This window comes from Rhinopithecus bieti, unplaced genomic scaffold, assembly GCF_001698545.2.
Source record: "Rhinopithecus bieti isolate Rb0 unplaced genomic scaffold, ASM169854v2 scaffold_2574, whole genome shotgun sequence".
Lineage (NCBI taxonomy): Eukaryota > Metazoa > Chordata > Mammalia > Primates > Cercopithecidae > Rhinopithecus > Rhinopithecus bieti.
The window spans coordinates 5672161-5676620 of NW_016804493.1; the positions used below are offsets into that span (position 1 = coordinate 5672161).

General features: G+C 53.7%; 1 protein-coding gene across 3 annotated transcripts in view; it reads left to right on the forward strand.

Moving 5' to 3' along the window:
* Nucleotides 1-841: 841 nt before the first annotated feature.
* PDPR (pyruvate dehydrogenase phosphatase regulatory subunit) overlaps nucleotides 842-4460 on the forward strand; it is a 54958-nt gene continuing 51339 nt past the window's right edge. For all 3 annotated transcript variants that reach the window (XM_017868717.1, XM_017868720.1, XM_017868718.1), the window contains exon 1: nucleotides 842-1033. The gene's annotated coding sequence lies outside the window, so the exon portion shown is untranslated. The remainder of the gene's footprint in view (nucleotides 1034-4460) is intronic.

Genomic DNA, 4460 nt, shown 5'->3' on the forward strand with positions numbered 1-4460 from the left:
ACAGTATTGAATCCAACAAACGGAAACTGAATAGTGTGGTCCAAGATGCAATGGTAACTGCACCATGAACCCCTTATCCATATCATATTTAGTGGATGAGGTGCCAGGCACTGTTCTGGATGCTGAGAATAAAGCTGTGCATAAGACTAAGGTTCTGTCGACAGAGACCCTGTTACACCAGTGGAAAAGACAGTCATCAAACTATGTCCTTGAGACAGTGATGAGTTCTAGAAGGAAAGAAAAGACTGACGTGACGGTGAGGAAGGGGTGAGTGGAGACTTCTCTGAGGCTTCAGTGATTCCTCTTCCTCTGAGATGAGACAGCTGAGAAGCTGCGAGGAGTAAGATAGGGCCGGGAACTCAGGTCCGTTAGTCCGTCCTCCGAGGTGGGGCGGGACAGCAGAATGGATTTCCGATCTGCTCAGGGAGAGCCTCGCCCAAGAAAGCCCGGAGCCTCTTCCAAGAGCCGCGCTCCCACGGGGGTGAGAGAAGCGTTTTCCCCCGAGACTGCTTGTGGCTTAGGACTGGGGACCCACTGGATTTGGAGTAAGCCCTGGCACAGGCCTCGAGGGAAGAAAGAACTCCCGCGCTTCCCACCCTCCACAGGGCCTGCGATCATCTCAGACGTTCCGGTTCCACGTGCAGAAACCCCGCCGGTCCACGGCCCGGGTTCCAAAACGGCCCTAAGAGTCAAAGTTTCCACAGCTCGCCTCTGAGGCTGGCAAAGAGGCCCTGGAGGCGGTGCCTCCCGAGACCCAAACAAGCTCACGTGGCAGGGGCGGGGCTCCGCGAGGGCGTCACGGCGCGCTCGTGCGCGGCTGAGGTCACGCGCCAGCCGTACCCTTGCCCAGGGGCCGTAAAGCGCGGAAGGTCGCGGTCTCGGCTTCCCCGGAACTTTTTGCTCGCTTCGCCCCGCCCCCTTTCCATCCCTGAACCCCGCTTTCCGGCCCGCGGCGACCCCCGGCAACCGTTGTGGCTGCCGCATTGCTCCCGTCGGGCTGTAGCTGAGCGCGGAGCCCGTGGGGGCGCGTGAGGTAAGGACATAGCTGCGGGGCTACTCTGGCCTCCCCGTCCGCGTGGGCCTGAGCGCCCCGGGACCCCTGGGTTCCCCTCTTTCTCCTTTGGTTTCGCCCGGGGGTGGTCCCCGCAAGCCCCCGCTTCCTGTCGGTTCCGCCTGGCCTCGCGAAGGCGCGTCCAGGCGCCAGTACTCTGTCCCCGGAAGGTTGTCTGCTCGTGCCCTGGCTCGTGTCCTCGGCTACCTCTGGGCCTGCACACCGCTCCTTAAGGCGCCTGCACCTCAGCCCCGATGCCAGGGCGGGCGGGGTGACCTCGGGCTCCCCACTCTCAGGCTTGCACACCCCTGCGGCTCAGAGGCAACTCCAGCTCGCCTAGCCCGGTCGCATCCCTGCAGGTGGAACTGTTTTCCCGCGTTGAGACGTGCGGTCCGCTTGTGCTTTATAACTAGTAAGACTGCTGCAGAGTCCGGAGGAAGAAGTCACCTAGAAAAGCCTGGGCCAGGGCAGTGAGCTTCCTTCTTAATGTTTGACCTTTGGGGGCTGATGTGTGATACCTCGGATTTGAAACAAGAATCTCCAAGCCCGTTTCTCGCATGCATATAAACATGATGTACGGGGTTGGGGGCTGGTGGTGGAGGAGGAGCCAGCCCGACGGGTATGCTTTTCCAGTGGCAGGGACTTGTGTTCATTTCTTTTTTCTTTTTTTCTGAGACGGAGTCTCTGTCGCCCAGGCTGGAGTGCAGTGGCGCGATCTCGGCTCACTGCAACCTCCGCCTCCTGGGTTCAAGCATTTCTCCTGCCTCAGCCTCCCAAGTAGCTGGAATTACAGGTGCACGCCACCTCGTCCGGCTAATGTTTGTATTTTTAGTACAGACGGGGTTTCACTATGTTGGCCAGGCTGGTCTCGAACTCCTGACCTCGTGATTCACTCGCCTCGGCCTCCCAAAGTGCTGGGATTACAAGCATGAGCCACCGCACCCGGCCAACTTGTGTTCATTTCTTAAACTCGCGTGATCACCTGGTGTACTTGTTGAAAAATACAGCTCCCTGGAGTGGCAGGATCAGAATCTGCAGAGGTGGACCCTGGGAATCTGTCGTTTTTAAACAAGTGTCCCAGGTGGTTCTTTTGCTGAGGCAAGTGTGGAAAATGTTGTGTGAACCCACCCATGCTCATCCAGTCTTCCTTGTGACCGGCGGTCCACTGTGCAACTGTGTGCAACACTGAAGCCATACAGAGGGACAACTTGAAGTTAGAACTAGCACCTTGGTCTTGTTGGAATAAGCAGATCTCAGTAGAGCCAGCCGCAGTCTTACGGTTGTTGAGCAGAAGTTATTCTTCTTAGCAGAGAATATTATACGGTCATTTTCCAGAACCTTAAAAAATATATGATTTGTTTTAAACCAGATGATGTGCTTCATTTCTGTCTTTGACGTCTTCAGTTTCTTCTCCCCTGGCTTTACCTCCTTTGCTATCAAGCTTTGCTTTGGTTTTGCTGCCAACCCTATAGGCTTAGGTTTGGCAGCAAAGGCGCTAGACTTTGCTGCCTTCCCTTCCTTCGTTGTCTTAAGCCCTTCTTTTCCTCTGCCCTCATGCCCTCACCACTTCACTCTTTTGAAGGTCATAATGAACACAAGGTCAGAAATCCCTTTTTTGGCACCAAACGCCCTGGGCTTTTATTGAGAAGGAGTCTCACTGTGTTGCCCAGGCTGGAGTGCAGTGGTGCGACTGTGCCCACTGCAGCCTCCGCATCCCTGGTTGAAGCAATTCTCCTGTCTCAGCCTCCTGAGTAGCTGGGACTACAGGTGCAAGCCACGACACCCGGCTAATTTTTGTGTTTTTAGAAAAGATGGGGTTTCACCATGCTGATCAGGCTGGTGTCGAACTCCTGACCTCAAGTGATCCACCTGCCTTGGCCTCCTCCCAAAGTGGTGGGATTACAGGCATGAGCCACTGCACCTGGCCTTTTTTTGTTTTAAGACAGAGTCTCACTCTTTCACCCAGGTAGGAGTGCAGTAGCATAATCTCGGCTCACTGCAACCTCTGTCTCCCAGGCTCAGGCGATCCTCCTACCTCAGGAGTTCAGGACCAGCCTGGGCAACATTGTGAACCTATCTCCACAAAACAAAAATATTTTAAAAATTAATAAAACACAGGATTGGCTTATGTGGTGAGACAGTTATTGAATCCAACAAACGGGAGCTGGATAGTCTGGCCCAAGATGCAGTGGTGGCCGCACCATGAGTACCTGGGACCACAGGTACCCGCCACCACACCCAGCTATTTTTTTGTATTTTTGGTAGAGACGGGGTTTCACCATGTTTGCCAGGCTGGTCTCCAACTTCCGACCTCAAATGATCCACCCGCCTCGGCCTTCCAAAGTGCTGGGATTACAGGTGTGAGACACCATGCCCAGCCTGAAGTTTTTTTAAATTCCACCTTAAAACTCATCTGTTGGCTGGGCGCGGTGGCTCAAGCCTGTAATCCCAGCACTTTGGGAGGCCGAGACAGGCGGATCACAAGGTCAGGAGATCGAGGCCATCCTGGCTAACCCGGTGAAACCCCGTCTCTAATAAAAAATACAAAAAGTTAGCCGGGCAAGGTGGCGGGCGCCTGTAGTCCCAGCTACTCCAGAGGCTGAGGCAGGAGAATGGCGTGAACCTGAAAGGCGGAGCTTGCAGTGAGCTGAGATCTGGCCACTGCAGTCCTTGGGCAACAGAGCGAGACTCCATCTCAAAAAAAAAAAAAGACTCATCTGTTAACTGTGTTTGTTCTGCCACCTTTGCAGTTCCCTTTTTCCTGTTACGGAAATGTGCCTAATAGTTCAGTCCTCACAGCTGTCCTTTCATTTGAAAGGTAGCGTGGAGTCATGATTAAATAGCAGGCCACTAGTGCCAAATTGACAGGGTTCTGCTGCTCAACAATTTGGTAGGACCTTGGGTGAGTCACTTTTACTTACCTGTACCCGTTTCCTCAAGTGTAGAGTAGAAATGCTAATATCTACCTCATAAGGTTGTGAGGATTAAATTAGTTATATACATAGGCAGTATCTGGTGCATTGTAACTACTTATAAAAATATTAGCTTTAAAAATAATTCTTGGCCGGTCACAGTGGCTCACACCTGTAATCCCAGCACTTTGGGTGGCCAAGGTGGGTGGATCACCTGAGGTCAGGAGTTCAAGACCAGCCTGGCCAACATGGTGAAACTCCATCTCTACTAAAAATACAAAAAAGGCCGGGCGCGGTGGCTCAAGCCTGTAATCCCAGCACTTTGGGAGGCTGAGACGGGCGGATCACGAGCTCAGGAGATCGAGACCATCCTGGCTAATATGGTGAAACCCCGTCTCTACTAAAAAAAAATACAAAAAACTAGCCGGGCAAGGTGGCGGGCGCCTGTAGTCCCAGCTACTCGGGAGGCTGAGGCAGGAGAATGGCGTAAACCCGGG